At 43.2% G+C, this 19,739-nt stretch overlaps 1 long non-coding RNA gene across 2 annotated transcripts in view; it reads right to left on the bottom strand.

The window, feature by feature from the left end:
* The window catches only part of LOC140896331 (uncharacterized), a 497,972-nt gene that overhangs the window by 316,072 nt on the left and 162,161 nt on the right, over window positions 1-19,739 (bottom strand). The window lies entirely within an intron of this gene.

The raw sequence follows: 19,739 nt of genomic DNA, 5'->3' as shown, positions 1-19,739 counted from the left end.
CAAATAAGCTAAGAAGGAGGGTCCTTTAAAACATATTCCAAAGCTGCCTCTTAACCTTAAGGAGAAATAATATAAGGAATTGAAATGGAGGTTGTTTCTGGTTATGTTTTGTTTTTTAAGTCTAACCATTGTTTCTTTACAAAACAATACTTCACACACCCACACCTAGCACACCAAACCACACCTCTTGTTTTTGACTAATGCAGTGGCTAAAACTAACATTTTCAAACCTGGATGTCTAAAGTTAGATAGCTAAATCCTTATTTAAGCAATTAAATATTCTGAGTACCCTAAACTTCCATTGGAGTAGCATCTGCTACCTATCATGCTACTGTGAAATGAAGTTATCATGAAAGCAAGGAGAGAAAGCATTGTACTGTGCTTTAAACCAAAACATGAAATGTACCATTCACAGAATTATATTGTAAACTAACAAAAGCACCCATGGTGCACTGGTATTTTAATAACCTTTTACATTTAAATTTTTGAAAAATTACAAAGCAATGGCAATTTTATTTCTTTTTTTAAGCGTTATTCATTAAAGTTTTGTGATTCAAAAGTAACGGGATCTGGGAAAAAAGGTTAAAAAAGCCAAGCAGATCCTATCATGGAGTACAATTAATGTACTACTTTGCTTTCACAGGGCATTTCTGCCTTAGTAAACATAATGATAGCTTTACTCAGAGGTTAAAGTCAGAGGGCATTTTCTTTCATTACTAACATAGCTTGGCAAAGGTTCCGAGATCAAAGACAGGCTGTCAGCATAATTGTAAAATAATACTTTATTCTCCAATTTTAATTACATGAAATAGCTTTTATAAATTATTAATAAGGTTCCCCAACATTATAGCAAACCTTGATTAGAGACACAGATTTATTCATGAACTTAATGGTCAGTTTAGATGAGCTATTACCAGCAGGAGAGTGAGTTTGTGTGTGTATGGGGGTGGGGGGGATGTGAGAAAACCTTGATCTATGCAGGAAATAGCCCGACTTGATTATGTAAAGAGTTGTCACTTTGGATGGGCTAGCACCAGCAGGAGAGTGAATTTGTGTGGGGGGGTGGAGGGTGAGAAAACCTGGATTTGTGCTGGAAATGGCCCACCTGTTGATCACTTTAGATAAGCTATTACCAGCAGGACAGTGGGGTGGGAGGAGGTATTGTTTCATGATTTCTGTGTGTATATAAAGTCTGCTGCAGTTTCCACGGTAAACATCTGATGAAGTGAGCTGTAGCTCACGAAAGCTCATGCTCAAATAAATTGGTTAGTCTCTAAGGTGCCACAAGTACTCCTTTTCTTTTTGCGAATACAGACTAACACGGCTGTTCCTCTGAAACCTGTCATAAAATATACAGAATCCTTCCGTTAGATCTGATTTTTTGACAGCACATGCACAGCAAAACTCTTCAAGAAGAAATGGTTACAAAACTATGCCCAAAATTCAATTAAGACCTGCCAATTCAAAGCAAGAGACTCTTATTTTTATCTTTGATGGGTTTACATCCTTAGAAGGCAGGCATTTCCATGAATGCAGTTCTAGAGGTACAGCAGGCAAACCAAGAGATAAGCATTAAGTATAATCAAACCTGTGGGGTAAAATGGCTTATTATGGCAGTGGAAATTTCAGAACTTCTCTTGGAAGAAACATCCTGATTTAAAGGTCTGATCCAAACAACTTTAAAATCAATGGGAGTCTTTCCATTAACCTCAGTGGGGTTTGGACGAGGCCCAACATGACAGAATCTGCTCAAACTATTCCAAGAAAAAGTGCAGAACAAAAGTAACTGCTTTAGCAAATCTGTTCTTGACACCTGCCTTTTTCCAGGAAGATGCTATCATTTAGGCAAAAGAACTAAAAATAGCATAGAACAAATTTGTTACTGGTGTAACTCCCCTAAAGTCAGCAAAGTTGTTTGGACCTATCTCACTGTGATCCTTTAGCTTTGAGGGGCCTATATACTACAGTAATGGTGCCAAGTAAATGTGTCATTTAAGATGCAGATTTCATTCCGCCCTAGGGGTTATTTATCACAAACTTCTGCTGTTCTTCAAATTTTTCTTCTCCTCTATTCCCACACCCTGAATCTCTATCTCCACCCTAGTCCATGTACACAAATAGTTCTTTCCTAAAAGGAAACGCTCAGGTACAGATTGAGGATGATATTATGTTTTCTGATTCAGTTAATATGTCCTTCATCTCCAGGGAAGTTTTTCTGCATTTGCAAAGCTGCAATGATCTAAAAGGCTTTTCCATCTCTAACTTCTATGACTTGTATTTGATTGTTTTGGCCTGGCCCAAGGAGGCCACTGATCCACTTTTGTGTCTGACTAGCTTTTTGCTGAAAAAGGTTTTGCATCATGATTGCATTTTATGGCGGAATATTTTGTATAAGATTTTTTTTAAAGTAAGTTACAAAAGGAACTTTTAAGGACACATTACACAAGTCCATTTACTTTCCATGCATTTATGGCTTTTTTCCTAAAGTGAGCAAAAACTGTTCTTCACACAAATTAAATGCACTGGCTCTGGCCATTTTAGAATACCCCAAACTACGTCAACTCACTAAAACAATCATGTTTCAAGAGTCACTGCTCTCTCCAGAGTGTACATATAGGCCCTCTCATATTTTCTCTGTAGACAATGTATAATTGTGCACTTTCTACTGAAGTCCTCTGGCCTACTGATGCAAAGAGCTATCAGGATGTGTAACATAGATCAGCAGAGCACCATTGTTCTGCTACGGTATTATGGGGCCTTGCTTCTCCGAACACATTTTCAGAACATTGTCATACACCTTCTTCACTCTGGCCTCAGTTCATGCCTAGCTTTAAGAACCTGAGTACCATTGAAACCAATGAGACAATTCTCATGCTTAAAAGTTTAGCATGGGCTTAAGCACCTTGCTGAACTGGGACTTTTAGTTTTCAGAGTGTAAAATGTAAGTGTACACTAAAAAGAAAGTTCAGTAGAACTTAAAGAGCTGGCTATGAATTAAGGATTCTGTAGTTCATGTGGTTTAAAAAATAGTAGGGTTCCCAGTGGTTTCTAAATTTGTTGGGTGGGAGATGAAACTCACTGAGGGGCAGTATTACTTAGAGGTTATGGCCATGATCCAGCAAAGATCATGTTTCATCTTTAAGCATAGAAGTAGCCACACAAATCAGAACAATGAGCTAGCACCCCTACTCTCGTGATTATAAGTGATCAAGCAGTTTTCACAAGTGCCAGTTTTATATCTCATCCAAACAGGCAGTAGCCTGAATTCTGAATTCCATTAAGGCCACTTTACACCAGTCTGTCAGTGTAAAGGGGCCTTCAAGTGGGTACAACCACAATTTACATTTCCTTTGAGGCCCATTCACACTGCCAGAGAGATGTCCAGGGGCCTTGAAGGAACTGAGACTCAGGTCAAGCATCTCCAACAGCACACTGCCCCCCTATTGGGCCACCAGTTCAGCAGCAAACCAGAGGCAAGAGTGCCACCCACTGGATCACCAGCATCACTTCCAGTAGCACACAAGGATTTCACTGGAGTTGTAATGACAAGTTCGGAGCCTGTCAAACTTGTGAGATCTGCCAAGACCACAGCCATATATTACAAATATTTGTTTCAGAGTATAAACAGTGTATTGCTTCAAGAGTATTGTGTCTGAAATATTCTCAGATAATTCAAACGGACTCTAAAATACAAAATGCAAGTATGCCTACAATAGGGCAAAATGGACCATATTATCTAATAGTTACACTCCAACTCCACGTTCCATACAGTGGTGCAAGTAAGCTGATATGGTCAGGTATGCTGTACCCTTAAGACATTTATTGCCAATACGCCTTACCAGAGAGGCACATTTTCAAGAATGAATTGTAGAGCCCTGCACGGATACAAATTTATACCCGCAGATGCGGATATCTGCGGATAGAAATAGACATCTGCTGAACCACAGGGCTCTCCCAGGAACCACAGTGGCGAAAGAAGCACAACGTGGGACCGCTGGTCCCAGGAGCCAGCGCCCCACGCCGGCAGCTCCTCTGGTGCAGCGGTACTGTCCCTAGCCCTTGCCCTGCCCCCAGCCCTTCCACACACCTGCAGCTCCTGTCTGGGATCCATACAGCCCTGCCAGAGAACAGGGCACTGGAAGCGGCAGCCCCACATTCAGCTCCTTTCGCTGCTGCAGTTCCCGGGAGAGCCTTGCAGTTCAGTGGTACCAATTCCTGTCTCCGGATAGCCGCATCCACAGGTATACATTTGAATCCGTGCAAGGCTCTCGTCACAGAACATTTTTTGTGAGGCGGGATGGTGTCGGGAGTGTCAGTACCATGCCAGCAAGAGTTAAAATCTACTTGCACCACTGGTTCTATAACTCTATGAAAGTAGTTCACCTCCCTCAGAGAAATGGCCACATCAAAGTGCTGATGTGCCACACTGCCACTGATAGTCTTGGAGTTGCACGATTTGTAAGGATTTAATCCTATCGCTATCAAATATCATGGGGTAGAAAATATTTATTCAACAGGCTAGACATCTCCTAGTTCCTTGGGTTTTTGGGATGATTCACAATGTTGATATAAAAATTCTTTACATTGTCAAGAATTGCAACAGGCAATGTGGCCTACCACTTGTGATGTGAAGAAATGTATCCTCTAGAGGGGAAAAGTGGTATTTGGCAATTTCAGAAAGTGTGGAACAGACATTATCATTTCTCCCTTACAAAGACATTGAAAAAAAGTTTGTTACTTAATATTTTTTCAGAGCACTCGCTGTTTTTAACATCCATTTAAATGCTACCAGTGAGCGTTCGAAGTCACAAATGGAAAACAGCATTTCAAAATGGGCATGTACAACACCCATGTTTGTATGCACAAATTTGCATGCACACATAATGTATTAGTAATGATTAATGCGGTTATTCATAGGTAGTTGCTTTCCTTCACTCACACTGGTGGTTTTGTACACATACACACAAAACAGAGAGACACAAAATATAAGAGAATCTCCTCTATAGTAAAACAACCTATTGAAGGGAAGATGAACATAATATATGTCCATATTTTTAAAAGCAATTTCCATCTAACAGCACTTGTATTGTTCACAATGATTCCACTGTGAAGTGTTTACATCCGACTATTGCTTGTGTGTATATGGCCCTGGGAACACTTTTGCATGTTTTTCATATAGTTCCTATTAAATATGAGAACTGTAGCTCCTCTCACGAGGCAAGGCTCCACTGCTATTTTCCCTAAATAATGGCCATCTGTTCTGAATGACCTCCCAAAACAACCTGCTTTGTTAATGGCAACTTTGCTACAGTTAATACATCAGCTGGGATTACTCCAGTCAGCTTTCTGTGGGCCTCTATTGTTATGAAAACCTATTATCAGGCAATTAAATGACAGCAAGAACGTAATAAAGTACAACAGTTTTAGTTGTATCATTAGCTTGGGTGCTGATGTTAATGAAAGGCTATCACACCCTAGACTGTAATTCCTACAGCCTGTCGTAGAGGAAAATAACTGCAGTCAGCAGCTATTTTCACCTTAATGGTTTGAGCAATTACACCTCTTGCCGAAGCCCTTCCCCCTTTTTTAAACTAGAATGAAAAATAACTCTCAGTTTATCTTTGAGGACTGCTGTAGAAAATCAGTCATAAACACAATGCAAATCTTACCTACATTCTGCTGGGTTTTTGTCAGGCAGATTTCTTTGATATTCATTCATAATCATTTGTTCTCCATGTAAATGAAATGATAAACTAATTTTGCCCACTCTCTACTTTGTTCATGTCTCGGTAGAAAATAATGAAGTTGAATTACCCTCACAGTCCTTTGAGATTCTCTACTCTAGGTTGAGTCTCTGCATAGTCCTTTTCCTCTTCTTTTTTTCATTTCAAGAACTACACAAAGCCAAATAAACCGCTCTGAGAAAGTAGATGCACATAATTGCCATAGATACCACAAGATGACTAGAGCATTTCAACTTTCCAGATAGTCCTGGGTTTGAAATATAGACAATCAGCATTTTGTATTTCTGATATATAACCTCGCTGTAGGTCTAAAATAAGTTCTGTTTTTCCCACCGTGAAAATAATATAAGAATTTATGTTGACATCAGGCAGCACACTCTCTATCACAGAAACGATGCAACTGCAGTCATACTGTTTGGCATAGATTCAGCTAATATACATTTATAGTTCTTCTTTCTTTGACAGAAGGTTGTATATTTACCAGCCTATATGTGCAGTTAGGCTAAAGTGCTGTTTTTTACTGGGACTCAACCTTTACTCTTCAGGTTATTCATTTCCTTCCCAAGATGCAATATGAAAACTTTATACAAACACACAGTATCAATCCATTGTATTGATGGTGCACTGGAGCTTCTTCCAGATAGTCAAGCACAACAATTGCATGGGGAAAAACTTCTCAGCTTGAGTTATGTTTAAAAAAAAAAACCTGCAGAGCATTGTCCCTACTTTATAGAGATATTTAGAGGGTCTTGCAAAGCATGTGGTCTTATCACCACCACATTTATTTTGTAGGGGCTAGAACAGTGGCTCTCAAACTTTTTTTTACTGGTGTCCCCTTTCACATAGCAAGCCTCTGAGTGCGACCCTCCCTTATAAATTAAGAAAACTTTTTAATATATTTAACACCATTATAAATGCTGGAGGCAAAGCAGGGTTTGGGGTGGAGGTTGACAGCTCGCGACCCCCCATGTAATAACCTTGTGACCCCCCTGAAGGGTCCCGACCCCCAGTTTGAGAACCCCTGGGCTAGAAGGCGTCCACTAGGGCTCACCTTACTTGTAGGAGGGACGCGTAGCTGAATTACCGGAGGTGGCGCTCAGAGAAGAACTGTGCCTCTCTCTTGCTCCGCCTTTGTTCTGCTGGTGAGTAAATTACTGCACCCCATTTCTGTGGTGAAATTTAGTCCACCCTATGCATGTGGAGAAGCTGCACCAGCTGGCTAATGGAAGGGATGGAGCCAAGATTCCTCTAACTCCTCACCTCTCACTGCTCAGAAAGGAGAATGAAAGAGCAGCTCCTGCTCTGCCCCCTGCAACCACAGCGTATCCAAGAAAGGGAGTAAATGGTGGTGGGACCTTACTCTCCTCACATCCCTGTTATCTATATATAAATGTGTGCTCACACATGCAATTATTTAGAGAACACACATATATGAATGTTTGTTCATATACACATCCATTCATTTTCTTTGCCGGTGTTATGTATATTTTTGGTATTTCTACACGCTAATTGCAGCAACTTATCATAGCAGAAAGTTGATATTCAGTAAGCTCTGCTCCATAACCTGAAGGTACCATCAGTAATTCTGCCCTGCGTATAGTAAACCACCACTGTATCCCTTATTTGCCTATGTGGGAACCAAAGAAAAGTTGTAAATAAATGGGTCGCACATCAGATGAAGTTCAGTACGTTATCTACTTAGAATACAACTGCTCCTAAAACAGAAAAGTAGAGGGGGTTTTGCATAAAATAAAGTACAATAGCATCAGGGAGATGTGAACATTGCTCACACTAGTTAGATGGCCTGTGGGGAAAACATGCATTTCCCAACTCACTTATAAATGCCAGTTTCACCTCTTCCAACTTTCTCTCAACATTGTAGATCAAAGGAAATAGGGGGCAGACTTACCTAATAGCCTAATATTTGACATCTGCCTGTGGCAGGCTTCCCCAACTCTGTTGATCTTCAAACCTGGTATTTTGAATAACATGCAGTCTGGCTTCTTGAAATTGCAATTGTTTGGTATCCTTTTTCAGACCAGACTCATCAGGAACAGCCTTCTAGAGTAATTCTGCCCTCTCAGAGCTAGTGAGTAGTACTGTGCGCCTCTCCCTTTGACATGAATGCTAAATCCTAATACATATGGAGAGCAGTGTATCACAGCCAAGTACTACCAAGTGAATCCAAGAGGAGAATTTTGCCCTTATGAGAACTTTCCCAAAGAGTTTTGTCTGGGAACAGGATACAGGACACTTGCTAAAATGTTCTGTACAGGCATAACAGATACAGAAGTTTATACTTTTAAAGACAGCCAAATCTTTTGTTATGTGTGAATCTGATGAAGTGTAATTTACTACTGAACAGTCAACACAATAATAAATTATGCTATTTTACATTACATAGGACTCTTCATCCCAAAGTGCTAAACAAACTAAGGCCCACCCATGCTGTTTATACTGAAATCTGAAGGTTGAATGTAGCCCTACAACACCTGTGAAATACACCAAGGAGTGTTTTCATTTCCTATATGTTTTCTACAGACAGAGTTGTAAGTGTGTATTTTGATCTGAACACAGCACACAATCTGTGATAATCAGGTCATTTGTATTCTTAGAGCAATATACTGCCCTCAGTCCGTGTGCCCTTGATCTACTGGAGTTCCACTGGGGATCAAGAGCAGTATCTGGCCTTTATTTTTGATGTTGAATCAAGTAGAAAGGTAAAACCTGTTTCCATCAGAAAAGAGAGCCTCTACTGAATAAAAAAAAATGTAGGGGAGGTGAATAGATAGAACAGCCTTTTTAAAATAGCGATAGTGACTGCTGAGCGAGAGATGAAGATAAAGGGCCAGAGTCTGCTCAGTTACATCAGTGTAAAATAGGAGTACCTCCAGCAGAGTCTGTGAAATTGCACCCATGTAAAAAAAATCGGTTTGAAAGTTGAATCAGGCCCTGAGTGGCAAATTAGAATTTTCACGCCAGAATTCATTTCTCAATATGGGTACATTATACCCTGACTGTGTTAGTTGTCCTGTGTTAGAGCAAGAGGAGAGAGGCTGGAGGAAAAAGTGTGAGCTTAACTCCCAGCCCATCTAGTTATAGGACACATTTAAAAACAAGTATTCATTTACATTCCAATGCATTTAAACTATTAACAGGAGAGAGAGAGAGAGAGACTTTTATAAGGGGAGGAAAAAAATATGCAAACCTTGGAAAGCTAAACTCAAAGAAAAATCTGCAATATTTGTTTAAATTATTTGCTGGTTTGTTTAATTTGTAAAGATGGAAGAAGCATTATTAGTTTACTTCCCCTAGTGAGTGTTAGTGAGGCTTGTTTATTGCATGATGCAAAGGTCTGCTGTTGAAGTTATCACTAGCTTTCCCATACCAATCAACCAACAGACTCATCAGCAAGATGCTGAGTAACAGAAGATTCACAATACACCTTGGTAAATCTGCTAGCAAATCACAGAGATTGAACAATGGTCTGCGATCCATCTTAGCACCTGCACTGTTCAATCTCTACACCAGCGACATTCTAGTCACATCATCCCATAAATTCATCTATGCAGATGATATTGCACTAGTAACTCAAACATCCCTTCTTAAGGCCACAGAAAACGTCATGAACAAATATCTCCGATCTTTGGACACTTGAGACTTATTTCAAAGCTTGGCAACTGAAACCCACCGCTTTGAAAACACTTGTCTCTGCCTTCCACTTGAACAACCACAAGGCCAAAGTGCCACTGAAAGTGGATTTTTGTGGTCTGCCTTTATCTCAGGACCACAATTAACAGTGGTTTGGAGTTACCCTCGTTCAGACACTGACCTACTGCCAACACCTTGACAACACCAAAAAGAAGATAAAAACAAGGGTTAACATCATTCAGAAGCTTGCTGGCGCATCCTGGGGATGTAATCCATGCACATTTCAAACATCAGTACAAACCCTGATTTTGTCAACAGCAGAGTATTGCTCACCAGTTTGATGCAACAGCTCCCACACCAATCTCGTTGGCACTAAAATCAATGCCACACTTAGGATCGTGAGCAGTTCTCTCAAATCAACACCAACACCCTGGCTCCCAGTTTTGGCGGTTATTGCACCAGTCAACATCAGGCGAGACACGAATGTGGTCCAGGAGTAGAGTAAGACCCTGGCCACTCTGGACCTGCTGATACACCAAGATCTCAATTCACTGCCACTCTCCTGACTCAAATCCAGGAATCCTTTCTGGATCCACACGTCAACAGTCTAGCACTCAGTCCAGAAAAGATGCCAGCACTCACTGGCTTGGATTGTGGGCCATTTGTGATGTCCCAGACAAAGACCTGATTGAAACTCTAATGAAAGAAGTCCTGAGATCCTGTTTTCCCTGTAGGCAGTGTACTGCACTCAACCATATTCCCTGTTTGTTCCCTAGCCTCTGTTTGCCGGAAGTTAGGAACAGGGGACGGGGATGGATCACTTGATGATTACCTGTTCTGTTCATCCTTTCTCGGGTACCTGGAATTGACCACTGATGGAGGACAGGATACTGGGCTAAAGGGACTTTTGGTCTGACCCAGTATGGCCTTTCTTATGTTCAGACAATGCACAGAAGGTATGGATATTTCCTCCACAAATGGAAAAAAATCAGAGACTCACCAAATTGTGACTGTTGTGAGGTACAAATCATATGACAACATGGACAACTGCCCCATTCAGGCTTATAGTGGTGGTACAAGGGGGACCCACCTAGCTACCCCAGAAGTATTTGAATGTTAACATTTCAAATGTTAAAATTCAATAATAATCCCAGTCTGTTTTTTCAAAATGCCATATGAAAGAAAGAAGAAAACTGCTTGCACAAATCAGTTGACATACAGAAATGAGAATAAGTGTTCTACTGGCAGTGAAGAAAGATATGGACGTTTAAAACATTTGTCAAAGTCCCTGATTGGTTCTTACTGAACTATTCGGTGTTGAAATGTACGTGAGTGGAAAAGGAACTAAATATAAAATAGCAAGCAGGGCTACTGACAAAGCACCTCCTTTTTAGTGAAATACATGACCAAGATAGGAAAATTCAGTGCAAGTATGCATTCTGCTGGTATTTTCCATGCAAAGCTACAGGAAATTAAATTAGGAACTAAATGTTAGCAAAGTATTTAAGCATATGCTTAAGTCCATTCCTACTCAGCAAAGCACTTAAGCACATGCTTAACTATAAGTGTACGCTCACATCCCATTGGGACTTGAGCATGCTGAAGTGCTTCGCTAAATGGAGACGGGTCTCTGAATTAGGACCTTAGTGCTGCTGAAAGAAGAAGATGGCACCCTCACCTTCTAAAAACAGTCCTTTTACAAAACCTGGTTGTTAGGATATAGATATTCAGGCCTATATCCAGGTCTGTAAAGGCCTATACTCTAAAAGAATTTAGGTGTATTCCTATCACTTAGCTGGTTATAGCGGTATAAAAGAGAATCAAAATCACTGTCTGACCGTATAAGGCCTTTTCTCACTCTGACAGTCTGAGGCCCTGTTCTTAGGCTACGGCCTCTGGCTAAGCAGCAGAGGCAGCCATAAGCTGGGAAGCAAATGGTCACATCCTTACATTCCAAACTAGTCACATTGAAATAAGGTGCTATTGGGCTGTTCGGAATACAATCCTGTCCTGATAGTGCCTATTACCTCCAGAGAAAGGGAAGAGCCTAGAAAATGTAAAAGAAAACTTAGTTTAATAGCATCCTGTCTGGCAAGAACTCACTTATCAATAGCTGGGATGTGAAATCCTCATTTCTGTGTTTGTTCTATCTATGTAGTCCCCATTTCCCTATTGTTTGTCTGTATAATCTCTGTCTGGTTCTGTGATTGTTTCTGTCTGCTGTATAATTAATTTTGCTGGGTGTAAACTAATTAAGGTAGTGGGATATAATTGGTTAAATACTCATGTTACAATATGTTAGGATTGGTTAGTTAAATTTCAGGAAAATGATTGGTTAAAGTATAGCTAAGCAGAACTCACGTTTTACTATATAGTCTGCAGTCAATCAGGAAGTAAGGGGGGGGGGAAATGGGAACAGGGACTGGGGGTGGGGAAATTGGAATCATGTTTTGCTAAGGGTGGGGGAATGGGAACAGGGACACAGGTAAGGCTCTGTGGTGTCAGAGCTGGGAAGGGGGACACTAAGGAAGGAAACTGGAATCATGCTTGCTGGAAGTTCACCCCAATAAACATCAAATTGTTTGCACCTTTGGACTTCGGGTATTGTTGCTCTCTGTTCATGTGAGAAGGACCAGGGAAGTAAGCGGGTGAAGGAATAAGCCCCCTAACACTGGTTAATAGAATCAGTAATATTTTGTTTGAAATTTTACATCCAGCAATTAGTTGTGAAGTATTTCATAATTCAAGTGACAAAATATTTCACAACCAGAGAGTAAAAGTTGGATCCCCAAAAAGCTCCAAGGAACCCCAGGATCAACTTAAGCAGTCATTAAAATGTCACACACCAGCACTACTGGAATAGGTAAGAGCAAAACATGGAAAATTAGGGTATCAAAGTTCTGCCACATGTTCAGAATGGTAAAAAGGATTCTATTATCAAATGCACCTTCCAACTAAACTAATCATATGCACTACCTATGGACTGGTCTACACTACACAGTTAGGTCAATGCAAGGCAGCTTACATCGACTCAGCTGTGAATGTGTCTTCTCTTAAATTTGGCTCCCACTGACATAAGTGCTGTGCTATGCCAACTTAACAACACCACTTCCCCGAGCCGCACAGAGACACAGTCGATGTAGTTAGATCAACGCAGCGATAGCATAGACACTGAGTTCATTACATTGACTGTTACCGGCATCTAGAAGCTCTTCCACAATGCCCCACACTGACCACTCTGGTCACTGCTGTGATCTTTGCTGCCTGGTGATCAGGTAGACCGGAAGTCCCTCACTCCACCCTATTAAAGCTCCACAAATTTTTGAAATTTCTTTTCCTGGTTGCCCAGCTTGGTGAGCACACCTAGCAGCTCTCCATTTTTTAGTGTAACTGTCTAGTTGACCAAGCAGTGACATGCTGCAGACTGTGCTCCTGCCTGGAACGCCCAGGAGGGATTGAATCTTCTGGGTCTGGGGGGAGAAAAGGCTGTACAGGCACAGTTTCAATCCTGCCACGGACATGGCATCTACAAGCAGATTGCCAATGCAGGAGAAGGGCTACAACAGGGACCAGCAGCAGTGCTGTGTGAAAGCCAAGGAGCTGCAGCGGGCATAACAGAAGTCCAGGGAGGCCAATAATCAATCCAGTCTGAGCTGCAGACCTGCCGCTTTTACAAAGAGCTAGAAGCCATCCTCAATGGAGGCCTACCACTACCCCCAAGAGCACCATGAATACTTCCAAGGAGCCCAAGTCACAGTGAGGAGGAGGAGGAGGAGGAAAAGAAAGACGCATGGGGGACAGGTGACTGGGGGATCCAGCTGTGCAGTGAGCCAGGACATGTTTTTGACTCCACCACAGTCCAGATAGTCGAGCACAGGTAAGCCTGATGAGGGGAAGGAACTTCAGATAAGTATGCAGTTTCCTTTGAAATTACAGGGATGGAACCCCCAAAGTAGCAGGACACATTTGTTGGTTTTCTCTTTTTTACACGGCTGTTCCTCTGAAACCTGTCAGAAGAGGTAATGAACCAGCAAGAGAGGTAGAGTGCTATCTGCCTTCCACTCCCCTCTGAAGTTTGGCAGATGGGGCTATGCAGAGCAGGGGGGTTTTTTATGTGCACCAGCATATCCCATGAATCCTCAGTAGAGATCTCAATGAAACTTTAATGGATGAACTCTGCAATCCTCTGCTGGAGGTTTCTGGGAAGGGCTCCCTTATTTCTTCCAGTGCGGTAGGACACTTTCCATGCCACTTCAGCAGGCACCATGGTAGTACACAGGCTAGCGGTATATGGGCCCAAGCAGCATCGGGATCTAGCTGCAGCTTTGATCTTTCCGCCTCTGTTACCCTCAGGAGTGAGATATCAGCTAAAATAACCACCACCTGTGGAAAACGGTGCCAGTGTTCAGTTCCATTGCCTTATGCTACTAGAATCATTCCCCCCTCATTTCCCCAACAATACACCCCAAGGGCTATACTCACCATGGCTGGTGCCGTGACTGGTGCCATTCTCTATCAATCGCATGCAGAAGTGAGGACATAGTACTTACATCTTTTGGGGAGCAAGAGGGAGTGAGTTCAGTATCTTAAGTTTCAATTTTCATTGCAAATACACTGACAATGGTACCTCTGTGTGTTGTATCTGGGTCTCCACCTACACACCTGCGGAACACCTGAGCCAGAGATGGAGGAGAAAGAGGAGGACTCGGGATTACTTGTTCCAGGAGATCCTACAAGCCTGTGCTGCATCAGAGAATGAGCACAGGGCCTAGATGATCAACCTTGCAGACAGCATAGAGGAGTGGAGTGGAGTGGAGAAGGGTAAAGTAAAAGGAGAGGGATGTGCAGTAGGAGATTCTTGTGCTTCTCAGACAGCAAACAGAGATGCTGCGGACTCTGGTAGACCCACAGGCTCAACAACTGCATGCTCACCTCCCTCTGCAGCCCATAGAAAATGCAATATTGAGACCTCTCTATACCCCCTTCAACATTCCACGTGGCATCAGGAGTCGGTACACTACCTATCATTCTACCCAGGGATGCTCGCATACCTGAAATGGAAATTTCCACTTCATAAGTTCTGGTCCCTTAATTTATTTAAGTTTTAAATGTTTTTAATGGTCCAGTTCATTTTACAGAATAAAATTATACTTTTGGGGAAAATTTGTCTTTATTGGCTCACAACATATTCTGTCTGGTGCTCACCAGATCTGACACTCACCAATTTGCTGTTACTTCACTTTGTCACAGAACCCATAACATCATTCACAGACAATATTAATAGATGCATTGACTGTTATATTCCTGCAGACACAGCAATCACTACAGGATTCATACCAGGCTGCAAAAGAGCAAGCCCAGCTAGAGGACACAACAGCAACAAACACTACTCTGGCTCCCTATTGAAATGGTCTTTCAAAGCCTCCCTGAGTCATGTAGCTGCGTGTTGAGCTCTTCTAATGGCTCTTGTATCTGGCTGTCCAAATTCATCAGAGAGAGCCACTCTGCCTATGCCAGGGGAAACTTTTCCCCCTTTGATTCACAGTTATTATGCAGGACATAGCAGGCAACTATAATCATGGGGATATTTTTCTCACTGAGGTCCAATCTTGTAAGTAAACAATACCAACCACCCTTCAAATGACCAAAGGCACATTCAACTGTCATTCTGCATCTGTTGCACCTGTAGTTGAAGCACTCTTTGGTGCTGTCAAGGTAGCTGGTGTACAGCTTCGTGAGCCATGGGAGCAAGGGGTAGGCTAGGTCTCCCAGGATCACTACTGGCATTTCAACATTCCCAAGGGTAATCCACCAGTTAGGAAAGACACTCCCTGCTTGCAGCTTTCTAAACAGGCCTGTGTTATTAAAGATGCATGCATCATGCAACTTCCCTGACCAGCCCACAATGATGTCACTAAAGCGTCCCAGGTGATCCACCAGTGCTTGAATTACCACAGAAAAGTAGCCTTTTCTGTTGACATACTCTGTGGCAAAATGGTCTGATGCCAAAATAGGGATATGCATGCCATCTAACACCCCACCACAGTTTGGGAACCATATTGCTGCAAAACCATCCACTATGTCTGTCAAGGTTCCTCCCCCACTCTGAACTCTAGGGTACAGATGTGGGGACCTGCATGAAAAACCTCCTAAGCTTATCTTTACCAGCTTAGGTCAAAACTTCCCCAAGGTACAAAATATTACCCCCGTTATCCTTGGAATGGCCGCTACCACCACCAAACTAATACTGGTTACTGGGGAAGAGCTGTTTGGACGCGTCCTTCCCCCCAAAATACTTCCCAAAACCTTGCACCCTACTTCCTGGACAAGGTTTGGTAAAAAGCCTCACCAATTCGCCTAGGTGACTACAGACCCAGACCCTTGGATCTTAAGAACAATGAACAATCCTCCCAACACTTGCACTCCCCCTTTCCTGGGAAATGTTGGATAAAAAGCCTCACCAATTTGCATAGGTGACCACAGACCCAAACCCTTGGATCTGAGAACAATGAAAAAGCATTCAGTGTTTTACAAGAAGACTTTTAATAAAAAATAGAAGTAAATAGAAATAAAGAAATCCCCCCTGTAAAATCAGGATGGTAGATATCTTACAGGGTAATTAGATTCAAAAACATAGAGAACCCCTCTAGGCAAAACCTTAAGTTACAAAAAAGATACACAGACAGAAATAGTTATTCTATTCAGCACAATTCTTTTCTCAGCCATTTAAAGAAATCATAATCTAACACATACCTAGCTAGATTACTTACTAAAAGTTCTAAGGCTCCATTCCTGTTCTGTCCCTGGCCAAGACGACTACAGACAGACACACAAACCCTTTGTTTCTCTCCCTCCTCCCAGCTTTTGAAAGTATCTTGTCTCCTCATTGGTCATTTTGGTCAGGTGCCAGCGAGGTTACCTTTAGCTTCTTAACCCTTTACAGGTGAGAGGAGCTTTCCCCTGGCCAGGAGGGATTTCAAAGGGGTTTACCCTTCCCTTTATATTTATGACACGCCCCCCAAATCTCAGCTAGGGTGAAACACTGGCTGGGATTTCTTCCTGGAGCTCTAGGAAAACAGAGTTAATAAGACACATGCATCTCTAAATATACTACCAAGTACATAAAGACTAACAATATTTTCCACATCTCAAGGACGATTTTAACCAGTTGATTCTGGGAAACTTTCACGGGAGAGTGCATCAGTCACTTTGTTAGAAGCTCCTGAGATGTGTTGGATGTCGAAATCAAAATCTTGGAGAGCTAAACTCCACCGAAGAAGTTTTCTGTTAGTTTCTTTGACGGTGTGAAGCCACTTTAGTGCAGCATGGTCGGTTTGCAGGTGGAAACGCCGTCCCCAAACATATGGGCGTAGCTTTTCCAGAGCGTAGACAATGGCATAACATTCTTTTTCAGTGACTGACCAGTTGCTTTCCCTCTCAGACAGTTTTTTGCTGAGAAACACTACAGGGTGGAATTCTTGATCAGGTCCTTTCTGCATTAAAACTGCTCCCACACCACGCTCGGATGCATCTGTGGTTACTAGGAACGGTTTGTCAAAGTCTGGGGCCCTTAGTACAGGGTCAGACATGAGTGTCGCTTTAAGCTTGTTAAAGGCCTTCTGACACCTTCCGGTCCACTGAACAGCATTTGGCTGTTTCTTTTTGGTTAGGTCTGTCAGTGGGGCAGCGATTTGGCTGTAGTGCGGTACAAATCGTCTGTAATAACCGGCCAAGCCTAAGAAGGATTGAACCTGTTTCTTTGACTTTGGGACAGGCCACTTTTGGATAGCATCCACTTTGGCCTGTAGGGGGCTGATAGTTCCTTGACCCACCTGGTGTCCAAGGTAAGTCACTCTGTTTAGGCCTATTTGACACTTCTTAGCCTTAACAGTTAGTCCTGCCTCCCTTATGCGCTCAAGGACTTTTTGTAGATGTTCCAGGTGGTCTGCCCAGGAATCCGAAAATATGGCCACATCGTCAAGGTAGGCGACTGCATATTCTCCTAATCCCACTAGGAGACCATCTACAAGTCTTTGGAAAGTGGCGGGTGCATTTCGCAGCCCGAAAGGGAGTACATTAAATTCATACAGCCCGAGATGTGTGATGAAGGCTGACCTTTCCTTGGCAGATTCATCTAGCGGTACCTGCCAGTACCCCTTGGTTAAGTCCAAGGTAGAGATGAACTGGGCCCTTCCCAGTTTCTCTAATAGTTCATCTGTGCGTGGCATGGGATAGTTGTCTGGGCGAGTTACAGCATTTAGCTTACGGTAGTCCACGCAAAAACGTATTTCCCCATCTGGTTTGGGAACTAGAACCACTGGAGATGCCCATGCACTTTCAGAGGGGCGGATTACACCCATATGTAACATATCCTGGATCTCCCGTTCTATAGCAGTTTTAGCTTGAGGAGACACCCGGTAAGGGTGGACCCTAATTGGGTGAGCATTACCTGTGTCAATGGAGTGGTATGCCCGTTCAGTCAGTCCTGGGGTGGCTGAGAACGTTGGCGCGTAGCTAGTGCACAGCTCCTGGATCTGCTGTCGCTGCATACGCCCAAGGGTCATGGAGAGGTTCACCTCTTCCACACCACCAGCACATTTCCCTTCGTAGTAAACACCTTCAGGCCACTCAGCGTCGTCTCCTCCCTGGGCTGTAAACTGACAAACCTTTAATTCTCTGGAATAAAAGGGCTTTAGAGAATTAATATGGTACACCTTAGGCTTTCGGTTGGAGGTGGGGAATGCTATGAGATAATTAACAGCTCCCAGGCGCTCCTGGACCACGAATGGCCCTTCCCACGATGCTTCCATTTTATGGGCCTGGAGCGCCTTTAAGACCATGACCTGGTCTCCTACTTTGAAGGAACGCTCTCTGGCATGTTTATCATACCAGGCTTTTTGCTCTTTTTGAGCATCCTGTAAGTTTTCTCTAGCAAGGGCTAAAGAGGTTCGGAGGGTGTTTTGTAGGTTGGTTACAAAGTCCAGAATGTTAGTTCCTGGAGAAGGTGTAAATCCCTCCCATTGCTGCTTCACCAACTGCAATGGCCCCTTAACCTCACGGCCATATACAAGTTCAAATGGGGAAAACCCTAAACTGGGATGTGGTACAGCTCTGTAGGCAAAGAGCAACTGCTGCAATACTAGGTCCCAATCATTGGAGTGCTCATTTACGAATTTACGTATCATGGCCCCCAAAGTTCCATTAAACTTCTCCACCATGCCATTTGTTTGATGATGGTAAGGAGTGGCAACCAAGTGATTTACCCCATGAGCTTCCCAAAGGTTTTTCATAGTTCCTGCCAGGAAATTAGTCCCTGCATCTGTGAGGATGTCGGAGGGCCAACCTACCCTGGCAAAAATGTCTGCTAGTGCCTGGCACACACTTTTAGCCCTGGTGTTGCTTAGAGCTACTGCTTCCGGCCATCGGGTGGCAAAATCCATGAAAGTCAGTATGTACTGCTTTCCTCTGGGTGTCTTTTTCGGAAAAGGACCCAGAATATCCACAGCTACTCGCTGAAATGGAACTTCAATGATGGGGAGTGGCTGGAGAGGAGCTTTGACCTGGTCTTGGGGTTTTCCCACTCTTTGGCACACCTCACAAGACTGGACATAGGTAGAAACATCCTTGCCCATTCCCTCCCAGTGGAATGACCCCCCCAAACGGTCTTTGGTCCTGTTCACCCCAGCATGGCCACTAGGGTGATCATGGGCTAAGCTCAAGAGCTTGGCCCGGTATTTAGTTGGAACTACCAACTGTCTCTGAGGATGCCAGTCTTCCTGGTGTCCCCCAGAAAGAGTTTCCTTGTATAAAAGTCCTCTTTCTACAACAAACCTGGATCGATTAGAAGAGCTGAGAGGCGGTGGGTTGCTCCGTGCCGCCGTCCAAGCTCTCTGGAGGCTTTCATCTGCTTCCTGTTCGGTCTGGAACTGTTCCCTTGATGCTGGAGACATCAGTTCCTCATGGGATTGTGGACCTAGGCTTGGTCCCTCTGGAAGCGATATAGGGGATGGAGCTGTTTCTGTTGACTGTGAACCGCTCTCCGCTGGTGCACTATGTTGGGATTCAGGCTCCGGCTGAGCCTCTTGTGTAGGGTTATCGGCTGCTGCCAGTTCAGGTTCGGTGGGGCCCTCTGGTGTTGAGGTTGCAAGTACTGGATTCAGTGCTGACACGGGGTCTGGTGTTGGTTGTTCGGCTGGTTCCGGTTCTGGGACTGGTTCCGTCTGGGTCTCTGGGACTGGATCCACTACTGCTGTTGCAGACATTGGCCTGGGGTCCAGGTCCATCACCTCTGACTGGGTCCTGATAGAAGTTTCCGGAACAGAGCTAGGCCTCACGGCTTGTTTA

This window comes from Lepidochelys kempii, chromosome 12, assembly GCF_965140265.1.
Source record: "Lepidochelys kempii isolate rLepKem1 chromosome 12, rLepKem1.hap2, whole genome shotgun sequence".
Taxonomy (NCBI): domain Eukaryota; kingdom Metazoa; phylum Chordata; order Testudines; family Cheloniidae; genus Lepidochelys; species Lepidochelys kempii.
Note: the sequence above shows the minus strand (reverse complement) of the source record. Positions and strands in the feature narration are given on the sequence as shown.